Here is a 23,327-nt window from a genome sequence, read left to right as displayed (position 1 = left end):
TAGAGTTGGGTGGACATGGTTGGTCTGTAGGAGGGATGTGAGGTAGTGTTGGGTGGACATGGTTGGTCTGTAGGAGGGATGTGAGGTAGTGTTGGGTGGACATGGTTGGTCTGTAGGAGGGATGTGGGGTAGTGTTGGGTGGACATGGTTGGTCTGTAGGAGGGATGTGAGGTACAGTGTTGGGTGGACATGGTTGGTCTGTAGGAGGGATGTGAGGTAGAGTTGGGTGGACATGGTTGGTCTGTAGGAGGGATGTGAGGTAGTGTTGGGTGGACATGGTTGGTCTGTAGGAGGGATGTGAGGTAGTGTTGGGTGGACATGGTTGGTCTGTAGGAGGGATGTGGGGTAGTGTTGGGTGGACATGGTTGGTCTGTAGGAGGGATGTGAGGTAGTGTTGGGTGGACATGGTTGGTCTGTAGGAGGGATGTGGGGTAGTGTTGGGTGGACATGGTTGGTCTGTAGGAGGGATGTGAGGTAGTGTTGGGTGGACATGGTTGGTCTGTAGGGATGTGAGGTAGTGTTGGGTGGACATGGTTGGTCTGTAGGAGAGATGTGAGGTAGTGTTTTGTGGACATGGTTGGTCTGTAGGAGGGATGTCAGGTAGTGTTGGGGGGACATGGTTGGTCGATAGGAGGGATGTTAGGTATAGCTGATGATGTCATTCTGGTACCAAACACCAGCACCAGCTGCTCCAGTAAACGTGAAATGTTCAGTGTAAATTAAATTGCTCAACTTTGAAATCCATGTTTTTTGTTTGACATACGTTTTTAAAGTCAATCAATCAATCAATCAATCAATCAATCAATCAACCAATCAATCAATCAATCAATCAATCAATCAAATGTATTTATAAAGCCCTTCTTACATCAGCTGATATCTCAAAGTGCTGTACAGAAACCCAGCCTAAAACCCCAAACAGCAAGCAATGCAGGTGTAGAAGCACGGTGGCTATGAAAAACTCCCTAGAAAGGCCAAAACCTAGGAAGAAACCTAGAGAGGAACCAGGCTATGTGGGGTGGCCAGTCCTCTTCTGGCTGTGCCGGGTGGAGATTATAACAGAATATGGCCAAGATGTTCAAACGTTCATAGTTAGCCATCAGGGTCAAATAGTAATAATTACAGTGGTTGTAGAGGGTGCAACAGATCAGTACCTCAGGAGTAAATGTCAGTTGGCTTTTCATAGCCGATTATTGAGAGGATCTCTACCGTTCCTGCTGTCTCTAGAGAGTTGAAAACAGCAGGTCTGAGACAAGGAGCCTGATTTCATAGATTCATCTCCTAAAAAACTGTTCCCCTCTGTTTACCTTTTACCACCTCCTACCACCTCCTACCACCTCCCTTTACCACATCCTACCACCTCCCTTTACCACCACCTACCACCTCCCTTTACCACCTCCTACCACCTCCCTTTACCACCTCCTACCATCTCCCTTTACCACCTCCTACCACATACCTTTACCACCTCCTACCACCTCCCTTTACCACCCCCTACCATCTCCCTTTACCACCTCCTACCACCTCCCCTTACCACCTCCTACCATCTCCCTTTACCACCTCCTACCACCTCCCTTTATCACCTCCTACCATCTCCTTTTACCACCTCCTACCACCTCCTACCATCTCCCTTTACCACCTCCTACCACCTCCCTTTACCACCTCCCTTTACCACATCCTACCATCTCCCTTTACCACCACCTACCACCTCCTACCACCTCCCTTTACCACCTCCTACCACCTCCCTTTACTACCTCCTACCACATCCCTTTACCACCTCCTACCACCTCCCTTTACCACCTCCTACCACCTCCTACCATCTCCCTTTACCACCTCCCTTTACCACCTCCTACCATCTCGCTTTACCACCTCCTACCATCTCCCTTTACCACCTCCTACCACATCCTACCACCTCCTATCAACTCCCTTTACCACCTCCTACCATCTCCCTTTACCACCCCCTACCACCTCCTACCACCTCCCTTTACCACCTCCTACCATCTCCCTTTACCACCTCCTACAATCTCGCTTTACCATCTCCTACCACCTCCCTTTACCACCTCCTACCACTTCCTAACACCTCCCTTTACCACCTCCTACCATCTCGCTTTACCACCTCCTACCATCTCCCTTTACCACTTCCTACCACCTCCCTTTACCACCTCCTACCATCTCACTTTACCACCTCCTACCATCTCCCTTTACCACTTCCTACCACCTCCCTTTACCACTTCCTACCATCTCCCTTTACCACCTCCTACCACCTCCCTTTACCACCTCCTACCAACTCCCTTTACCATCTCCTACCATCTCCCTTTACCACCTCCTACCATCTCCCTTTACCACCTCCTACCATCTCCCTTTACCACCTCCGACCACATCCCTTTACCACCTCCTACCACCTCCCTTTACCACCTCCTACCACCTCCCTTTACCACCTCCTACCACCTCCCTTTACCACCTCCTACCATCTCCCTTTACCACCTCCTACCATCTCCCTTTACCACCTCCTACCATCTCCCTTTACCACCTCCTACCACATCCCTTTACCACCTCCTACCATCTCCTACCACCTCCCTTTACCATCTCCTACCATCTTCCTTTACCACCTCCTACCACATCCCTTTACCACTTCCTACCACCTCCCTTTACCACCTCCTACCATCTCCCTTTACCACCTCCTACCACCTCCCTTTACCACCACCTACCATCTCCCTTTACCATCTCCTACCACATCCCTTTACCACCTCCTACCAACTCCCTTTACCACCTCCTACCAGCTCCTACCACCTCCCTTTACCACCACCTACCATCTCCCTTTACCACCTCCTACCACCTCCCTTTACCACATCCTACCATCTCCTACCACATCCCTTTACCACTACCTACCATCTCCCTTTACCACCTCCTACCATCTCCTACCACATCACTTTACCACCTGCTAGCACCTCCTACCACCTCCCTTTACCACCTCCTACCACCTCCTACCATCTCTCTTTACCACCTCCTACCACCTCCCCTTACCACCTCCTACCACCTCCTACCATCTCCCTTTACCACATCCTACCACCTCCTACCACCTCCCTTTACCACCTCCTACCATCTCCCTTTACCACCTCCTACCACCTCCCTTTACCACCTCCTACCATCTCCCTTTACCACCTTCTACCATCTCCCTTTACCACCTCCTACCACATCGCTTTACCAACTCCTACCACCTCCCTTTACCACCTGCTACCACCTCCTACCACCTCCCTTTACCACATCCTACCACCTCCTAACACCTCCCTTTACCACCTCCTCCCACCTTCCTTTACCACCTCCTACCACCTCCCTTTAACACCTCCTACCATCTCCCTTTACCACCTCCTACCATCTCCCTTTACCACCTCCTACCACATCCCTTTACCACCTCCTACCATCTCCCTTTACCACCTCCGACCACCTCCCTTTACTCCCCCCTACCATCTCCCTTTACCACCTCCTACAATCTCCCTTTACCACCTCCTACCACCTCCTACCACCTCCTACCACTTTCCTTTACCACCTCCTACCATCTCCCTTTACCACCTCCTACCATCTCCCTTTACCACCTCCTACCACCTCCCTTTACCCCCCCCTACCATCTCCCTTTACCACCTCCTACCACTCCCTTTACCACCTCCTACAATCTCCCTTTACCACCTCCTACCACCTCCTACCACCTCCTACCACTTTCCTTTACCACCTCCTACCATCTCCCTTTACCACCTCCTACCATCTCCCTTTACCACCTCCTACCACCTCCCTTTACCCCCCCCCTACCATCTCCCTTTACCACCTCCTACCACTCCCTTTACCACCTCCTACCATCTCCCTTTACCACCTCCTACAATCTCCCTTTACCACCTCCTACCACCTCCTACCACCTCCCTTTACCACCTCCTACCACATCCCTTTACCACCTCCTACCACCTCCTACCACCTCCCTTTACCACCTCCTACCAATCTCTGTCAGACAGACGGACACTTCTCAAAGAGCAGTGGGGTGACGACCGACGGCTTTGGGCTTTACCTCTGAAATGTACATGTCCTCCTCTCCTCTCTTCTCCTCTCTCCTCTCTCCTCCTCTCTCTCCTCTCTCTCCTCTCGCCTCCTCTCTCTCCTGCTCCTCTCCTCTCTCCTCTCTCCTCCTCTCTCTCCTGCTCCTCTCCTCTCTCCTCCCCTCTCTCCTCTCTCTCCTGCTCCTCTCCTCTCTCCTCTCTCCTCCTCTCTCTCCTGCTCCTCTCCTCTCTCTCCTCTCTCTCCTCTCGCCTCCTCTCTCTCCTGCTCCTCTCCTCTCTCCTCTCTCCTCCTCTCTCTCCTCCTCCCTCCACTCTCTCTCCTCCTCCCTCCCCTCTCTCTCCTCCTCCCTCCCCTCTCTCTCCTCCTCCCTCCCCTCTCTCTCCTCCTCCCTCCCCTCTCTCTCCTCCTCCCTCCACTCTCTCTCCTCCTCCCTCCCTCCACTCTCTCTCCTCCTCCCTCCACTCTCTCTCCTCCTCCCTCCCCTCTCTCTCCCTCCTCCCTCCCCTCTCTCTCTCCCTCCCTCCACTCTCTCTCCTCCTCCCTCCACTCTCTCTCCTCCTCCCTCCCTCCACTCTCTCTCCTCCTCCCTCCCTCCACTCTCTCTCCTCCTCCCTCCACTCTCTCTCCTCCTCCCTCCCTCCCTCCACTCTCTCTCCTCCTCCCTCCCCTCTCTCTCCTCCTCCCTCCCCTCTCTCTCCTCCTCCCTCCACTCTCTCTCCTCCTCCCTCCCCTCTCTCTCCTCCTCCCTCCCCTCTCTCTCCTCCTCCCTCCCCTCTCTCTCCTCCTCCCTCCACTCTCTCTCCTCCTCCCTCCCCTCTCTCTCCTCCTCCCTCCCATGTGTCCTGGATCGATTGTGTTCACAGGAGGGGTGAGTGACTGGTTGTGCTTTTATTGATGTACCTTCTCAGCTTAAAGAGCAACAGGACTCACCTCTATAGAGGGAGGAAGAGGAGAGGGGGAGAGATGAGATCTAAACCTCTACAGGTCAGACCTTTACACCTCTGTTTGTGAATATTCCTGTTCCTCTGTGAATATTCCTGTTCCTCTGTGAATATTCCTGTTCCTCTGTGAATATTCCTGTTCCTCTGTGAATATTCCTGTTCCTCTGTGAATATTCCTGTTCCTCTGTTTGTGAATATTCCTGTTCCTCTGTTTGTGAATATTCCTGTTCCTCTGTGAATATTCCTGTTCCTCTGTGAATATTCCTGTTCCTCTGTTTGTGAATATTCCTGTTCCTCTGTGAATATTCCTGTTCCTCTGTGAATATTCCTGTTCCTCTGTGAATATTCCTGTTCCTCTGTGAATATTCCTGTTCCTCTGTTTGTGAATATTCCTGTTCCTCTGTGAATATTCCTGTTCCTCTGTGAATATTCCTGTTCCTCTGTGAATATTCCTGTTCCTCTGTGAATATTCCTGTTTCTCTGTTTGTGAATATTCCTGTTCCTCTGTGAATATTCCTGTTCCTCTGTTTGTTTTGAAGCCGTTTCCTCTGAAGAACCGTTGTTTTATTGATGCAGAATAAAGGCCGCGTCACAAATGGCACCCTATAGTATAGTGCACTCCTTTTCGATTAAGAATACGTGAGTGTTTTCCGTCGTGCCGAGCAGAGAGCTGTGTTTCCTGGGAAGGTATAAACATTTCACTAGGACTGATGTTTAATGCTCTCCTTCTGTCAGAGCGGCAGGTAGTCTAGTGGTTAGAGTGTAGAGGTGGCAGGTAGTCTAGTGGTTAGAGTGTAGAGGAGGCAGGTAGCCTAGTGGTTAGAGTGTAGATGAGGCAGGTAGCCTAGTGGTTAGAGCCTCATGGTTAGAGTGTACAGGCGGCAGGTAGCCTAGTGGTTAGAGTGTAGAGGAGGCAGGTAGCCTAGTGGTTAGAGTGTAGAGGCGGCAGGTAGCCTAGTGGTTAGAGTGTAGAGGAGGCAGGTAGCCTAGTGGTTAGAGTGTAGAGGAGACAGGTAGTCTAGTGGTTAGAGTGTAGAGGAGGCAGGTAGCCTAGTGGTTAGAGTGTAGAGGAGGCAGGTAGCCTAGTGGTTAGAGCCTCATGGTTAGAGTGTAGAGGCGGCAGGTAGCCTAGTGGTTAGAGTGTAGAGGCGGCAGGTAGCCTAGTGGTTAGAGTGTAGAGGAGGCAGGTAGCCTAGTGGTTAGAGTGTAGAGGCGGCAGGGTAGCCTAGTGGTTAGAGTGTAGAGGCGGCAGGTAGCCTAGTGGTTAGAGTGTAGAGGAGGCAGGTAGTCTAGTGGTTAGAGTGTAGAGGAGGCAGGTAGCCTAGTGGTTAGAGTGTAGAGGAGGCAGGTAGCCTAGTGGTTAGAGCCTCATGGTTAGAGTGTAGAGGCGGCAGGTAGCCTAGTGGTTAGAGTGTAGAGGAGGCAGGTAGTCTAGTGGTTAGAGTGTAGAGGAGGCAGGTAGCCTAGTGGTTAGAGTGTAGAGGAGGCAGGGTAGCCTAGTGGTTAGAGGAGGCAGGTAGCCTAGTGGTTAGACTGTAGAGGAGGCAGGTAGCCTAGTGGTTAGAGTGTAGAGGAGGCAGGTAGTCTAGTGTTTAGAGTGTAGAGGAGGCAGGTAGCCTAGTGGTTAGAGTGTAGAGGAGGCAGGTAGCCTAGTGGTTAGAGTGTAGAGGTGGCAGGTAGTCTAGTGGTTAGAGTGTAGAGGAGGCAGGTAGTCTAGTGGTTAGAGTGTAGAGGAGGCAGGTAGCCTAGTGGTTAGAGTGTAGAGGAGGCAGGTAGCCTAGTGGTTAGAGTGTAGAGGCGGCAGGTAGCCTAGTGGTTAGAGTGTAGAGGAGGCAGGTAGTCTAGTGGTTAGAGTGTAGAGGAGGCAGGTAGCCTAGTGGTTAGAGTGTAGAGGAGGCAGGTAGCCTAGTGGTTAGAGTGTAGAGGAGGCAGGTAGTCTAGTGGTTAGAGTGTAGAGGAGGCAGGTAGCCTAGTGGTTAGAGTGTAGAGGAGGCAGGTAGTCTAGTGGTTAGAGTGTAGAGGTGGCAGGTAGTCTAGTGGTTAGAGTGTAGAGGAGGCAGGTAGCCTAGTGGTTAGAGTGTAGAGGAGGCAGGTAGTCTAGTGGTTAGAGTGTAGAGGTGGCAGGTAGTCTAGTGGTTAGAGTGTAGAGACGGCAGGTAGCCTAGTGGTTAGAGTGTAGAGGAGGCGGGTAGTCTAGTGGTTAGAGTGTAGAGGTGGCGGGTAGTCTAGTGGTTAGAGTGTAGAGACAGCAGGTAGCCTAGTGGTTAGAGTGTAGAGGATGCAGGTAGCCTAGTGGTTAGAGTGTAGAGGAGGCAGGTAGCCTAGTGGTTAGAGTGTAGAGGAGGCAGGTAGTCTAGTGGTTAGAGTGTAGAGGAGGCAGGGTAGCCTAGTGGTTAGAGTGTAGAGGAGGCGGGTAGCCTAGTGGTTAGAGTGTAGAGGAGGCAGGTAGCCTAGTGGTTAGAGTGTAGAGGAGGCAGGTAGCCTAGTGGTTAGAGTGTAGAGGAGGCAGGTAGCCTAGTGGTTAGAGTGTAGAGGAGGCTGGTAGCCTAGTGGTTAGAGTGTAGAGGAGGCAGGTAGTCTAGTGGTTAGAGTGTAGAGGAGGCAGGTAGCCTAGTGGTTAGAGTGTAGAGGAGGCAGGTAGCCTAGTGGTTAGAGTGTAGAGGAGGCAGGTAGTCTAGTGGTTAGAGTGTAGAGGAGGCAGGTAGACTAGTGGTTAGAGTGTAGAGGAGGCAGGTAGACTAGTGGTTAGAGTGTAGAGGAGGCAGGTAGCCTAGTGGTTAGAGTGTAGAGGAGGCAGGTAGCCTAGTGGTTAGAGTGTAGAGGAGGCAGGTAGCCTAGTGGTTAGAGTGTAGAGGAGGCTGGTAGCCTAGTGGTTAGAGTGTAGAGGAGGCAGGTAGTCTAGTGGTTAGAGTGTAGAGGAGGCAGGTAGCCTAGTGGTTAGAGTGTAGAGGAGGCAGGTAGCCTAGTGGTTAGAGTGTAGAGGAGGCAGGTAGTCTAGTGGTTAGAGTGTAGAGGAGGCAGGTAGCCTAGTGGTTAGAGTGTAGAGGAGGCAGGTAGCCTAGTGGTTAGAGTGTAGAGGAGGCAGGTAGTCTAGTGGTTAGAGTGTAGAGGAGGCAGGTAGCCTAGTGGTTAGAGCCTCATGGTTAGAGTGTAGAGACGGCAGGTAGCCTAGTGGTTAGAGTGTAGAGGAGGCAGGTAGTCTAGTGGTTAGAGTGTAGAGGAGGCAGGTAGCCTAGTGGTTAGAGTGTAGAGGAGGCAGGTAGCCTAGTGGTTAGAGTGTAGAGGAGGCTGGTAGCCTAGTGGTTAGAGTGTAGAGGAGGCAGGTAGTCTAGTGGTTAGAGTGTAGAGGAGGCAGGTAGCCTAGTGGTTAGAGTGTAGAGGAGGCAGGTAGCCTAGTGGTTAGAGTGTAGAGGAGGCAGGTAGTCTAGTGGTTAGAGTGTAGAGGAGGCAGGTAGCCTAGTGGTTAGAGTGTAGAGGAGGCAGGTAGTCTAGTGGTTAGAGTGTAGAGGTGGCAGGTAGTCTAGTGGTTAGAGTGTAGAGACGGCAGGTAGCCTAGTGGTTAGAGTGTAGAGGAGGCGGGTAGTCTAGTGGTTAGAGTGTAGAGGTGGCGGGTAGTCTAGTGGTTAGAGTGTAGAGACAGCAGGTAGCCTAGTGGTTAGAGTGTAGAGGATGCAGGTAGCCTAGTGGTTAGAGTGTAGAGGAGGCAGGTAGCCTAGTGGTTAGAGTGTAGAGGAGGCAGGTAGTCTAGTGGTTAGAGTGTAGAGGAGGCAGGTAGCCTAGTGGTTAGAGTGTAGAGGAGGCAGGTAGTCTAGTGGTTAGAGTGTAGAGGAGGCAGGTAGCCTAGTGGTTAGAGTGTAGAGGAGGCAGGTAGTCTAGTGGTTAGAGTGTAGAGGTGGCAGGTAGTCTAGTGGTTAGAGTGTAGAGGAGGCAGGTAGCCTAGTGGTTAGAGTGTAGAGGAGGCAGGTAGTCTAGTGGTTAGAGTGTAGAGGAGGCAGGTAGCCTAGTGGTTAGAGTGTAGAGGTGGCAGGTAGCCTAGTGGTTAGAGTGTAGAGGAGGCAGGTAGCCTAGTGGTTAGAGTGTAGAGGAGGCAGGTAGCCTAGTGGTTAGAGTGTAGAGGAGGCAGGTAGTCTAGTGGTTAGAGTGTAGAGGAGGCAGGTAGCCTAGTGGTTAGAGTGTAGAGGAGGCAGGTAGTCTAGTGGTTAGAGTGTAGAGGTGGCAGGTAGTCTAGTGGTTAGAGTGTAGAGGAGGCAGGTAGCCTAGTGGTTAGAGTGTAGAGGAGGCAGGTAGTCTAGTGGTTAGAGTGTAGAGGAGGCAGGTAGCCTAGTGGTTAGAGTGTAGAGGAGGCAGGTAGCCTAGTGGTTAGAGTGTGTTTATTTATCATACAAATCATTAAAATCCAGACAGAAAATATTTACACAAGAAGCAATCTAATATCACACACAGTCAAAACTCTCCCGTCGTTTAGTTCACCATTCTGCGATTCTCACCGTTAATAAACAACGGCTCATTCACACAGTCAAAACACACATTCTGACCCATCTTTAAAATAGCAGCCAGAAGAAAGTCACACAAAATAAGAAAATATAACTACAAATAAGTAAATAATAATAATAAATATAATAATATAATATAATAATATATAATATAATATATGCCATTTAGCAGACGCTTCTATCCAAAGCGACTTACAGTCATGTGTGCATACATTCTACGTATGGGTGGTCCCGGGGATCGAACCCACTACCCTGACGTTACAAGCGCCATGCTCTACCAACTGAGCTACAGAAGGACCACGTACAAAACACACACACACACACTCTCCCCTGGGAGCTACACACTACCTTGTGCTGTTCTTCGACACCAAAAGGACCTGGCAATGGCTGCCACGGGACAAGTTGCTGCAAATGGGGATGGACAAACTGCGCCTGATGGAGGGCAAGAAGCCCAGCGTCCGCAAGTCTGTACACACGGCATACGACCGTGCCATGATACACCTGAACCACGTTATCATCCAATTGGCTATATTGTCATAATTTTTTATTTTTAGGCCGCAAGGAGTCATGGAGGGTAGGGGTGCCAGGAGTCATGGAGGGTAGGGGTGCAAGGAGTCATGGAGGGTAGGGGTGCAAGGAGTCATGGAGGGTAGGGGTGCAAGGAGTCATGGAGGGTAGGGGTGCCAGGAGTCATGGAGGGTAGGGGTGCAAGGAGTCATGGAGGGTAGGGGTGCAAGGAGTCATGGAGGGTAGGGGTGCAAGGAGTCATGGAGGGTAGGGGTGCAAGGAGTCATGGAGGGTAGGGGTGCCAGGAGTCATGGAGGGTAGGGGTGCCAGGAGTCATGGAGGGTAGGGGTGCCAGGAGTCATGGAGGGTAGGGGTGCCAGGAGTCATGGAGGGTAGGGGTGCCAGGAGTCATGGAGGGTAGGGGTGCCAGGAGTCATGGAGGGTAGGGGTGCCAGGAGTCATGGAGGGTAGGGGTGCCAGGAGTCATGGAGGGTAGGGGTGCCAGGAGTCATGGAGGGTAGGGGTGCCAGGAGTCATGGAGGGTAGGGGTGCCAGGAGTCATGGAGGGTAGGGGTGCCAGGAGTCATGGAGGGTAGGGGTGCCAGGAGTCATGGAGGGTAGGGGTGCCAGGAGTCCGCCACCCAGAAATCCTCATTGTGTCAGGAGGCTTTGTTCCTCAGTGGCCGCTTATCCGCCACGAGACGAGGGCACAATGACTTTTTAGCGATTTCACCCCGGTTCATTACCGGGGAGCTGGATGCATTTTACAGTTAACATTTAGCTGCTGTTATCAGGAGCAATTAGGGTGTCCACCGCAGAGAGACTAATGAAATGTAATCTGATATCATTATTAACACACAGAGACAAGGCCACACGGGGACGGGCGTAGGCCACACACACACACACACACACACACACACACACACACACACACACACACACACACACACACACACACACACACACACACACACACACACACACACACACACACACACACACACACACACACACACACACACACACACACACACACACACACACACACACACACACACACACACACACACACACACACACACACACACACACACACACACACACACACACACACACACACACACACACACACACACACACACACACAGCGTCTCCTCCAACAGTGAACGTCTCGGAGCTGTCCATTGTGCTGAAATGCCAACCCCGCTCATCTGTGTAGCAAATGTGTCTTACTGAGAATAAAACACAACCAATTGAAGTAAACTCAATAGTTTCATGTCCATGTAATTCATGTATTGATTTACCATCTACCCTGCTTGTGTTGCTGAACTCATATGAACCCTTGTAAATGATTCAGAAATAGCACCTGTTCTGGAATCATCTTTACCAATTCTTTGATCTGTTATTTTATCTGGTGGTGAGTTGAACTGGCTGGTTTTGAAATGTCACATTATTGGCCTGAGATAGAATCTAACATTCCCTGCTCCTACTGGCTGGTTGGCTGGCTGGCTGACATGCTAGTTGGCTGGCTGACTGGCTGGTTGGCTGGCTGGCTAGTTGGCTGGCTGGCTGACTGGTTGGCTGGCTGGCTGGCTAGTTGGCTGGCTGACTGGCTGGTTGGCTGGCTGGCTAGTTGGCTGGCTGACTGGCTAGTTGGCTGGCTGACTGGCTGGCTGGCTGGCTGACTGGCTAGTTGGCTGGCTGACTGGCTGGTTGGCTGGCTGGCTGGCTGGCTGGCTGGCTGGCTGGCTGGGCTGACTGACTGACTGACTGACTGACTGACTGACTGACTGACTGGCTGGTTGGCTGACTGACTGAATGACAGGCTGGCTGGTTGGCTAACTATCTGGCTAACTGGCTGACTGTCTAGCTGATTGGCTTACTCATTGGATGGCTGGCTGGCTGGCTGGCTGGCTGGCTGGTTGGTTGGTTGGATGGTTGGCTGGCTGGTTAGCTATCTGGTTGGCTAACTCGTTGGATGGCTGGCTGGCTGGCTGGATGGTTGGTTGGCTGATTGGCTGGCTGGTTAGCTATCTGGTTGGCTAACTCGTTTGATGGCTGGCTGGCTGGCCGGCTGGCTGGTTGGTTGGCTGGCTTCCTGGCTGGCTGGCTTCCTGGCTGGTTGGCTAGAGTTTGTCTCCATGTACCCGTGGCTTCCTGGCTGGTTGGCTGGAGTTTGTCTCCATGTACCTGTGGCTTCCTGGCTGATTGGCTGGCTTCCTGGCTGGTTGGCTGGAGTTTGTCTCCATGTACCTGTGGCTTCCTGGCTGATTGGCTGGCTTCCTGGCTGGTTGGCTGGAGTTTGTCTCCATGTACCTGTGGCTTCCTGGCTGGCTGGCTGGCTTCCTGGCTGGTTGGATGGAGTTTGTCTCCATGTACCTGTGGCTTCCTGGCTGGCTGGATGGAGTTTGTCTCCATGTACCTGTGGCTTCCTGGCTGGTTGGCTGGAGTTTGTCTCCATGTACCTGTGGCTTCCTGGCTGGCTGGCTTCCTGGCTGGCTGGAGTTTGTCTCCATGTACCTGTGGCTTCCTGGCTGGCTGGTTGGAGTTTGTCTCCATGTACCTGTGGCTTCCTGGCTGGTTGGCTGGCTTCCTGGCTGGCTTCCTGGCTGGTTGGCTGGCTGGTTGGCTGGCTTCCTGGCTGGTTGGCTGGAGTTTGTCTCCATGTACCTGTGGCTTCCTGGCTGGCTGAATGGAGTTTGTCTCCATGTACCTGTGGCTTCCTGGCTGGTTGGCTGGAGTTTGTCTCCATGTACCTGTGGCTTCCTGGCTGGTTGGCTGGAGTTTGTCTCCATGTACCTGTGGCTTCCTGGCTGGCTGGCTTCCTGGCTGGCTGGAGTTTGTCTCCATGTACCTGTGGCTTCCTGGCTGGCTGGTTGGAGTTTGTCTCCATGTACCTGTGGCTTCCTGGCTGGTTGGCTGGCTTCCTGGCTGGTTGGCTGGCTTCCTGGCTGGTTGGCTGGAGTTTGTCTCCATGTGCCTGTGAAGCCTTTTCTTTTTCATATTGTTTCTCTCCTAAAAGCCTGGCTCCTGTTTTGAGGTGGTCTTGTCATCTCTGTGATATAAACTAAAATGTTGGTAGAATGAAAAACTGAAATGAGGTTTTGTTCAAAAGCTGACTGGAGGCTCTAGCCTGTAAACTAAACCTTTTCACGTCTCAAGTAGAGACTGTCAAAAAACGAGGTTTTAAAGATACAGTTGGAGATTCCAGACAGGATATTGGAAGGTCGGCCAACTATCATCACAGCTATAAATGATCATCTCAAAGATATTGATTGATTAATGTAAACTCCAAAAAAGACAATTCCCATCATTGTACTCGTGACAGACTGCTCGTGGATATTGGCGTTATAACATGGTAAGACTATCTACACATTCCAAAATAGGCCTCGGTATTAAACCGTCAGGCAATTCCTCCATCACCTCTCCAGGTACCTGACTTCCTGTTACATTCCTCCATCACCTCTCCAGGTACCTGACTTCCTGTTACATTCCTCCATCACCTCTCCAGGTACCTGACTTCCTGTTACATTCCTCCATCACCTCTCCAGGTACCTGACTTCCTGTCCAATTCCTCCATCACCTCTCCAGGCACCTGACTTCCTGTCCAATTCCTCCATCACCTCTCCAGGCACCTGACTTCCTGTCCAATTCCTCCATCACCTCTCCAGGTACCTGACTTCCTGTTACATTCCTCCATCACCTCTCCAGGTACCTGACTTCCTGTTACATTCCTCCATCACCTCTCCAGGTACCTGACTTCCTGTTTCATTCCTCCATCACCTCTCCAGGCACCTGACTTCCTGTTACATTCCTCCATCACCTCTCCAGGCACCTGACTTCCTGTCCAATTCCTCCATCACCTCTCCAGGTACCTGACTTCCTGTTACATTCCTCCATCACCTCTCCAGGTACCTGACTTCCTGTCCAGCAGTCAGATCCCCTGGAGCCGTGACAGTGTCCTGCTGTCCTCCAAAAAAACAAGGCAGCCTATTCTGCTATTCACCAAGTCAAAAGTAGTGCACTACATTGTGGAATGGGACGAACCCTACAGGAAGGAGATATGGTGATATCGACTGCTGGTTTTCCCCTCTAAAACTCCAGCCTGATCAATATGATATGTATACGAGTCTGTGTGTCTGTGTGTGTATTTGTTTGTCTCTGTCTCTCTCTCTCTCTCTCTCTCTCTCTCTCTCTCTCTCTCTCTCTCTCTCTCTCTCTCTCTCTCTGTCTCTCTCTGTCTCTCTCTGTCTCTCTCTGTCTCTCTCTGTCTCTCTCTCTCTCTCTCTCTCTCTCTCTCTCTCTCTCTCTCTGTCTCTCTCTCTCTCTCTCTCTCTGTCTCTCTCTCTCTCTGTCTCTGTCTCTCTCTCTCTCTCTCTCTCTCTCTCTCTCTGTCTCTCTCTCTGTCTCTCTCTCTCTCTCTCTCTCTCTCTCTCTCTCTCTCTCTGTCTCTCTCTCTCTCTCTGTCTCTCTCTCTCTCTCTCTCTCTCTCTCTCTCTCTCTCTCTCTCTCTCTCTCTCTCTCTCTCTCTCTCTCTCTCTCTCTCTCTCTCTCTCTCTCTCTCTCTCTCTCTCTCTCTCTCTCTCTCTCTCTCTCTCTCTCTCTCTCTCTCTCTCTCTCTCTCTCTGTCTCTCTCTCTGTCTCTCTCAGGCACGACGCTGCGGTGAAACAATGAGCTCCAGATTTCCACTGGACCTCAGATCATATAGTCCGTTCAGATTGTTGCCGGCGAAATATTTTGATATGACCTCAGCAAGTTTCGTAAACAACGGCATCCGCTTTGTGCTAGATAATAATTAAATATATAATTTAAAGGAAAATATAGGTAGGCTGAATAAAACAACCTCGCGCAGGGGAGAGGTTGGGTGACTGAAGGGAAATGTGTCGAGGAAAGGAGGATAACATTTTAATTTTAATTTTATTTTTTATTTTAAAAGAGATGAACGAAAGACTGTAAAGCTGTTGTTGCTGGACAAAAACCTGTCTAAGTGGTCGCCGGAGGATTATTATTAATATGATTAAATCTGATGTAGTTTTAGGTTGAACTTTTGTCTATCGCATAAAGTCGTCGAACCTCGTAATGACTTCCAGTCCGCAGCGTCTCTCTGCGTCACCGTGTGGCGGGACGACAGCAGAGCTCCGGCAGAACCGTCGGTTTGGGTCTCGGTTTGTCCGTTACTAGTTTTTTGTTGTTGTTGTTGAGGATATTATTTTTGTTGTAGAGATGAGTTCCAACAGGAAATGCTGCCTGTTCTTCCTGCTGGTCAGAAGTATCCTGTCGGACACCAGTCATACCAATCAAGGTGAGTGTTATTTAGTTTACATGGGTCGGGCGCGCTATCGACTGTGCCGCAAAAGAATGGTCGTGCGGCAGAGTCGATTTCCGCGCGTATAAACCCAGGGTCGTTACACTATATAGGCGATATTACCGTAAACTACACTGATAAAGACACTGGTTTGACTTGAATCTCTGCTTCGACGTTGTTCTGGAAAACATCCCGACTTGGATCACTGATTGTATGAGCTCTAACACATGAGCTCAGAGGGGACGTGTAGACTAACGTTACATGATGCTTACCATTGTATTGCCTATGTAGGCATTTTACAGTAGTATGTGTGTGTGTGTGTGTGTGTGTGTGTGTGTGTGTGTGTGTGTGTGTGTGTGTGTGTGTGTGTGTGTGTGTGTGTGTGTGTGTGTGTGTGTGTGTGTGTGTGTGTGTGTGTGTGTGTGTGTGTGTGTGTGTGTGTCAATGCTGCTTTTATTTTATTTTGAAGATTCTCTCCTGAAGTCACAAATAAAAACACAGTATTGGATTTCTTACTCTCATCCATCTGTGACCAGTCTATATCAACCTCTAGTCACCCAACAGCTACATGTTGTGACCAGTCAACCTCTTCCACCTCTAGTCACCCAACAACTACATGTTGTGACCAGTCAACCTCTTCCACCTCTAGTCACCCAACAACTACATGTTGTGACCAGTCAACCTCTTCCACCTCTAGTCACCCAACAGCTACATGTTGTGACCAGTCAACCTCTTCCACCTCTAGTCACCCAACAGCTACATGTTGTGACCAGTCAACCTCTTCCACCTCTAGTCACCCAACAACTACATGTTGTGACCAGTCAACCTCTTCCACCTCTAGTCACCCAACAACTACATGTTGTGACCAGTCAACCTCTTCCACCTCTAGTCACCCAACAGCTACATGTTGTGATCAGTCAACCTCTTCCACCTCTAGTCACCCAACAACTACATGTTGTGACCAGTCAACCTCTTCCACCTCTAGTCACCCAACAACTACATGTTGTGATGACTTCTCACCCTCCTGTTTGTTTGTTAATGGTTCCCTTTCCGAACAGCCTCCTTAGTGAACAGAACAGGTGGTTGAGGCTGCAGATCTGACTGGCACTGCTGCATACACACACACACACACACACACACACACACACACACACACACACACACACACACACACACACACACACACACACACACACACACACACACACACACACACACACACACACACACACACACACACACACACACCCACACACACACACACACACACACACACCTGACTGGCAGACGCTTCAAACAGAACTCCTGTGATCTCTGAGATGCCGGGGCAGATTCTAACACATTACAGTCTGTATCTGACTGGGGGTTCTGTCTCTCTTTCTCGCGCTCTCTCTCTCGCTCTCTCTCGCGCTCTCTCGCTCTCTCTCTCGTGCTCTCTCGCTCTCTCTCGCGCTCTCTCGCGCTCTCTCGCTCTCTCTCGCGCTCTCTCTTTCTCTCTCTCTCGCTCTCTCTCTCTTTCTCTCTCTTTCTCGCTCTCTCTCGCCCTCTCTCTTTCTTTCTCTCTTTTTCTCGCTCTCTCTCGCTCTTTCTCGCTCTCTTTCTCTCTCTCGCTCTTTCTCGGTCTCCCTCTCTCTCCCCCTCTCTTTCTATCAGTGTGTGTTTTCTTCCCTCCCCAGACAGAGATTCTATTTGGCCTATTTTAAGGGAAAGTGAGCCGTCACAGGCAGCCAGTCAAACAGACAGACACAGAGGAACAGAGTGCTAGCTAGCTGCCTGTCTCTTCTGAGGCTTCTGTTCTGATGTCTCACTTAAAGTTACCAGGCTTCAACCTCCTGGCGGGGGGGTGGGGGGGTGGGGGGGGGACAAGATCAGATCTCCTACTAGACTGAGAATGAGATAAAGCTCCAGATATATGGTCTCTCCTCTCCACACTGCTGATGAAGATTAAGAGTGCAGAGATATGCATCCAAATGGCACCCTATTCCCTTCATGGTGCACTACCTTTGACCAGAGCCCATAGGACTTAGTGCACTATAAAGGGAATAGGGGGGGGGGCATTTGGAACACACAGTCTTCTATTGGAATATTGGCCCTCATTTTCTCCATTTGGAACACAGTCTTCTATTGGAATATTGGCCCTAATTTCCTCCATTTGGAACACAGTCTTCTATTGGAATATTGGCCCTCATTTTCTCCATTTGGAACACACTCTTCTATTGGAACATTGGCCCTAATTTCCTCCATTTGGAACACACACTCTTCTATTGGAACATTGGCCCTCATTTTCTCCATTTGGAACACAAAGTCTTCTATTGGAACATTGGCCCTAATTTCCTCCATTTGGAACACACACTCTTCTATTGGAACATTGGCCCTAATTTCCTCCATTTGGAACACACACTCTTTACAGACACGTCAACAGTTTTTCTCCTTTTACTGTGTTGGGGGGGGGGCTGATATGGGAGGGGGGTGAGGTGATTGGAGGAGCGGAAGTTTCTCAGTGATTGTGTCTCCGAGACAAAGTGGGGGTCTAGACAGTGATAATATGATTTAGCATAGAAACTAAAGTGCTTTTCTCTATCTGCTTTCCTCTTTCACTCTCTCTCTGTGTGTGTGTGTGTGTGTGTGTGTGTGTGTGTGTGTGTGTGTGTGTGTGTGTGTGTGTGTGTGTGTGTGTGTGTGTGTGTGTGTGTGTGTGTGTGTGTGTGTGTGTGTGTGTGTGTGTGTGTTACTGTACTCCATTATGTCCATCTCTTGTTGCCCAGGGTTTGGGGGTATTGAGTTCCAGTGGAACACGGATAACATTGTGTGTCTGTATCAGTATTAGAGACCATCTGTCCCTGTAGACCCACAGATATACTATCAATCACAGTTCTACATGGACCCCCTCCCTCTCTCCACCTCTCCCCGCCTCCCTCCCTCCCTCTCTCCATCTCTCTCCGCCTCCCTCCCTCTCTCCGCCTCTCTCCCTCCCTCTCTCCGCCTCCCTCCCTCCCTCTCTCCGCCTCCCTCCCTCCCTCTCTCCGCCTCCCTCCCTCCCTCTCTCCGCCTCCCTCCCTCCCTCCGCCTCTCTCCCTCCCTCTCCGCCTCTCTCCCTCCCTCTCTCCGCCTCCCTCCCTCCCTCTCTCCGCCTCCCTCCCCCTCTCTCCGCCTCCCTCCCTCCCTCTCTCCGCCTCCCTCCCTCCCTCTCTCCCCCTCCCTCCCTCCCTCCCTCCGCCTCCCCTGCCTCCCTCCCCCTCCCCCTCCCTCTCTCCGCCTCCCTCCCTCCCCCTCCGCCTCCCTCCCTCCCTCCGCCTCCCTCCCTCCCTCCCTCTCTCCCCTCTCTCCCCTCCCTCCCTCCCTCCCTCTCTCCGCCTCCCTCCCTCCGCCTCCCTCCTCCCTCCCTCCCTCCCTCCCTCCGCCTCCCTCCCTCCGCCTCCCTCTCTCCGCCTCCCTCTCTCCGCCTCCCTCCTCCCTCCCTCCCTCCCTCCGCCTCCCTCCCTCCGCCTCCCTCCCTCCCTCCCTCCCTCCCTCCCTCCCTCCCTCCCTCCCTCCCTCCCTCCCTCCCTCCCTCCCCCTCCCTCCCTCCGCCTCCCTCTCTCCGCCTCCCTCTCTCCGCCTCCCTCTCTCCGCCTCCCTCCCTCCCTCCGCCTCCCTCCCTCCCTCCGCCTCCCTCCCTCTCCCTCCCTCCCTCCGCCTCCCTCCCTCTCCCTCCCTCCCTCCCTCCGCCTCCCTCCCTCCCTCCCACCGCCTCCCTCCCTCCCTCCCTCCGCCTCCCTCCCTCCGCCTCCCTCTCTCCGCCTCCCTCCCTCCGCCTCCCTCTCTCCGCCTCCCTCCCTCCGCCTCCCTCTCTCCGCCTCCCTCCCTCCCCCTCCCTCCGCCTCCCTCTCTCCGCCTCCCTCCCTCTGCCTCCCTCCCTCCCTCCCTCCCTCCGCCTCCCTCCCTCTCTCCCTCCCTCCCTCCCTCTGGAGAACGACCCAATTTCAATTTTTGTATTGGTTATTTTAGGACGATATTCAATATCATTAAATGTGAAAAAGGTGTTGACAAAATTCCCCAAGAGAGAGACAGCCATTTATGCATTAATGCATCCATTTTAAAGTTGAAATTAATTTGACTTAGTTCTTAGCATAGTAGCCAATATAGCTAGCTATAGGTCCCATAGCTATCTGCTAACAGGTCCCATAGCTATCTGCTAACAGGTCCCATAGCTATCTGCTAACAGGTCCCATAGCTATCTGCTAACAGGTCCCATAGCTATCTGCTAACAGGCCCCATAGCTATCTGCTGACAGGTCCCATAGCTATCTGCTAACAGGTCCCATAGCTATCTGCTAACAGGTCCCATAGCTATCTGCTAACAGGTCCCATAGCTATCTGCTAACAGGTCCTATAGCTATTTGCTAACAGGTCCCATAGCTATCTGCTAACAGGTCCCATAGCTATCTGCTGACAGGTCCCATAGCTATCTGCTGACAGGTCCCATAGCTATCTGCTGACAGGTCCCATAGCTATCTGCTGACAAGTCCCATAGCTATCTGCTAACAGGCCCCATAGCTATCTGCTGACAGGTCCCATAGCTATCTGCTAACAGGTCCCATAGCTATCTGCTAACAGGTCCCATAGCTATCTGCTAACAGGTCCCATAGCTATCTGCTAACACGTCCCATGGCTATCTGCTAACACGTCCCATGGCTATCTGCTAACAGGTCCCATGGCTATCTGCTAACACGTCCCATGGCTATCTGCTAACACGTCCCATGGCTATCTGCTAACAGGTCCCATGGCTATCTGCTAACACGTCCCATGGCTATCTGCTAACACGTCCCATAGCTATCTGCTAACAGGTCCCATAGCTATCTGCTAACAGGTCCCATTAGCTATCTGCTAACAGGTCACATAGCTATCTGCTAACAGGTCACATTAGCTATCTGCAAACAGGTCACATTAGCTATCTGCTAACAGGTCACATTAGCTATCTGCTAACAGGTCACATTAGCTATCTGCTAACAGGTCACATAGCTATCTGCTAACAGGTCACATAGCTATCTGCTAACAGGTCACATTAGCTATCTGCTAACAGGTCACATTAGCTATCTGCTAACAGGTCACATTAGCTATCTGCTAACAGGTCACATTAGCTATCTATCTATTTTGTTATGTTACAGCCTTAATTATTTATATATATATATATATATATATATATATATGAATTTAATATGTCACCTGTGCAACTAGAGGTGAAAAAAGCCTAGATAACCTGTACTCCACACAGAGAGATGTGTACAAAGCTCTCCCTCACCCTCCATTAGGTAAATCTGAACATAACTCTATTATCCTGATTCCTGCTGACAAAAAAAACAACATAAACAGGAAGTACCAGTGTCGCTCAATATGTAAGTGGTTCGAATGAAGCGAATGCTAAGCTACAGGACTGCTTCAAAAGCACTGTTCCAATGCTACAGGACCGCTTCAAAAGCACTGTTCCGATGCTACAGGACCGCTTCAAAAGCACTGTTCCAATGCTACAGGACCGCTTCAAAAGCACTGTTCCAATGCTACAGGACTGCTTCAAAAGCACTGTTCCGATGCTACAGGACTGCTTCAATAGCACTGTTCCGATGCTACAGGACTGCTTCAAAAGCACTGTTCCGATGCTACAGGACTGCTTCAAAAGCACTGTTCCGATGCTACAGGACCGCTTCAAAAGCACTGTTCCGATGCTACAGGACCGCTTCAAAAGCACTGTTCCAATGCTACAGGACCGCTTCAAAAGCACTGTTCCAATGCTACAGGACTGCTTCAAAAGCACTGTTCGATGCTACAGGACTGCTTCAATAGCACTGTTCGATGCTACAGGACTGCTTCAAAAGCACTGTTCGATGCTACAGGACTGCTTCAATAGCACTGTTCGATGCTACAGGACTGCTTCAATAGCACTGTTCGATGCTACAGGACTGCTTCAATAGCACTGTTCGATGCTACAGGACTGCTTCAATAGCACTGTTCCGATGCTACAGGACTGCTTCAATAGCACTGTTCGATGCTACAGGACTGCTTCAAAAGCACTGTTCCGATGCTACAGGACTGCTTCAAAAGCACTGTTCCGATGCTACAGGACTGCTTCAATAGCACTGTTCGATGCTACAGGACTGCTTCAATAGCACTGTTCCGATGCTACAGGACTGCTTCAAAAGCACTGTTCCGATGCTACAGGACTGCTTCAAAAGCACTGTTCCGATGCTACAGGACTGCTTCAATAGCACTGTTCCGATGCTACAGGACTGCTTCAAAAGCACTGTTCCGGTGCTACAGGACTGCTTCAATAGCACTGTTCGATGCTACAGGACTGCTTCAAAAGCACTGTTCCGCTGCTACAGGACTGCTTCAAAAGCACTGTTCCGATGCTACAGGACTGCTTCAAAAGCACTGTTCCGATGCTACAGGACTGCTTTAAAAGCACTGTTCCGATGCTACAGGACTGCTTCAATAGCACTGTTCCGCTGCTACAGGACTGCTTCAATAGCACTGTTCCGATGCTACAGGACTGCTTCAATAGCACTGTTCCGCTGCTACAGGACTGCTTCAATAGCACTGTTCCGCTGCTACAGGACTGCTTCAAAAGCACTGTTCCGCTGCTACAGGACTGCTTCAATAGCACTGTTCCGATGCTACAGGACTGCTTCAATAGCACTGTTCCGCTGCTACAGGACTGCTTCAATAGCACTGTTCCGATGCTACAGGACTGCTTCAATAGCACTGTTCCGCTGCTACAGGACTGCTTCAATAGCACTGTTCCGCTGCTACAGGACTGCTTCAAAAGCACTGTTCCGCTGCTACAGGACTGCTTCAATAGCACTGTTCCGATGCTACAGGACTGCTTCAATAGCACTGTTCCGCTGCTACAGGACTGCTTCAATAGCACTGTTCCGGGATTCATCCGATGGCATTGAGGAGTTCACCACATCAGTCACCGGCTTCATTGATAAGAGCATTGACGACATCGTCCCCACGTTGACCGTACGTACATATCCCAACCAGAAGCCATGTCTTACACGCTACAGGGTAGCCTAGTGGTTAGAGCATTGGACTAGTAACCGCAAGGTTGCAAGTTCAAATCCCCGAGCTGACAAGGTACAAATCTGTCATTCTGCCCTTGAACAGGCAGTTAACCCACTGTTCCTAGGCCATCATTGTAAATAAGAATTTGTTCTTAACTGACTTGCCTAGTTAAATAAAGGTAAAATGAACATCCGAACTGAGCTAAAGGCTAGAGCTGCTGCTTTCAAGGAGCTGGATACCAATCCGTACGATTAAAAGAAATCCTGCTATGCCCTCCAACGAACTAGGAAAAGTGTCAAACCAGGACCAAGCACAAATCCTACTACACCCCGGCTCATCGGATGTGGCAGGGCTCGCAAACTATCATCGATTACAAAGAGAAACCCAACCGAGTCTACCAGACCTGCAAAATACCTTCTATGCTCTCTTCGAGGCTAGCAACACTGAACCACGCATGAGAGCATCAGCTGTTCCGGACGACTGTGAGATCACGCTCTCCGTAGCCGAAGTCAGTAAGAGCTTTAAACAGGTCGACATTCACAAGACCGCAGGACGGATTACCCAGGACACGTACCAGAAGCATGACCGACTGTCTTCACTGATATGTTAAACCTGTCGCTGACCCAGTCTGTAATACCAACATGTTTCAAGCAGACCACCACAGTACCTGTGCCCAAAGCTAAGGATCTTAAACACTATAGACTATGGAACATTTTGTTGTGTTCTGAACTATTGAACAGGTCATTGTGTTCTGAACTATTGAACAGTTCTGAACTATTGAACTGGTCATTGTGTTCTGAACTATTGAACAGTTCTGAACTATGGAACAGGTCATTGTGTTCTGAACTATTGAACAGTTCTGAACTATTGAACAGGTCATTGTGTTCTGAACTATTGAACAGTTCTGAACTATGGAACAGGTCATTGTGTTCTGAACTATTGAACAGGTCATTGTGTTCTGAACTATTGAACAGGTCATTGTGTTCTGAACTATTGAACAGT

General features: G+C 50.7%; 1 pseudogene; it reads left to right on the top strand.

Annotated features, from left to right (window-relative positions):
* Positions 1 to 14,876: 14,876 nt before the first annotated feature.
* Positions 14,877 to 23,327, top strand: part of LOC124021198 — a 135,939-nt pseudogene continuing 127,488 nt past the window's right edge.

This window comes from Oncorhynchus gorbuscha, unplaced genomic scaffold (assembly GCF_021184085.1).
Source record: "Oncorhynchus gorbuscha isolate QuinsamMale2020 ecotype Even-year unplaced genomic scaffold, OgorEven_v1.0 Un_scaffold_1083, whole genome shotgun sequence".
NCBI classification, from domain to species: Eukaryota; Metazoa; Chordata; class Actinopteri; order Salmoniformes; family Salmonidae; genus Oncorhynchus; species Oncorhynchus gorbuscha.
The sequence above is the reverse complement of the archived record's forward strand: the minus strand, read 5'-3'. Positions and strand labels throughout refer to the sequence as shown.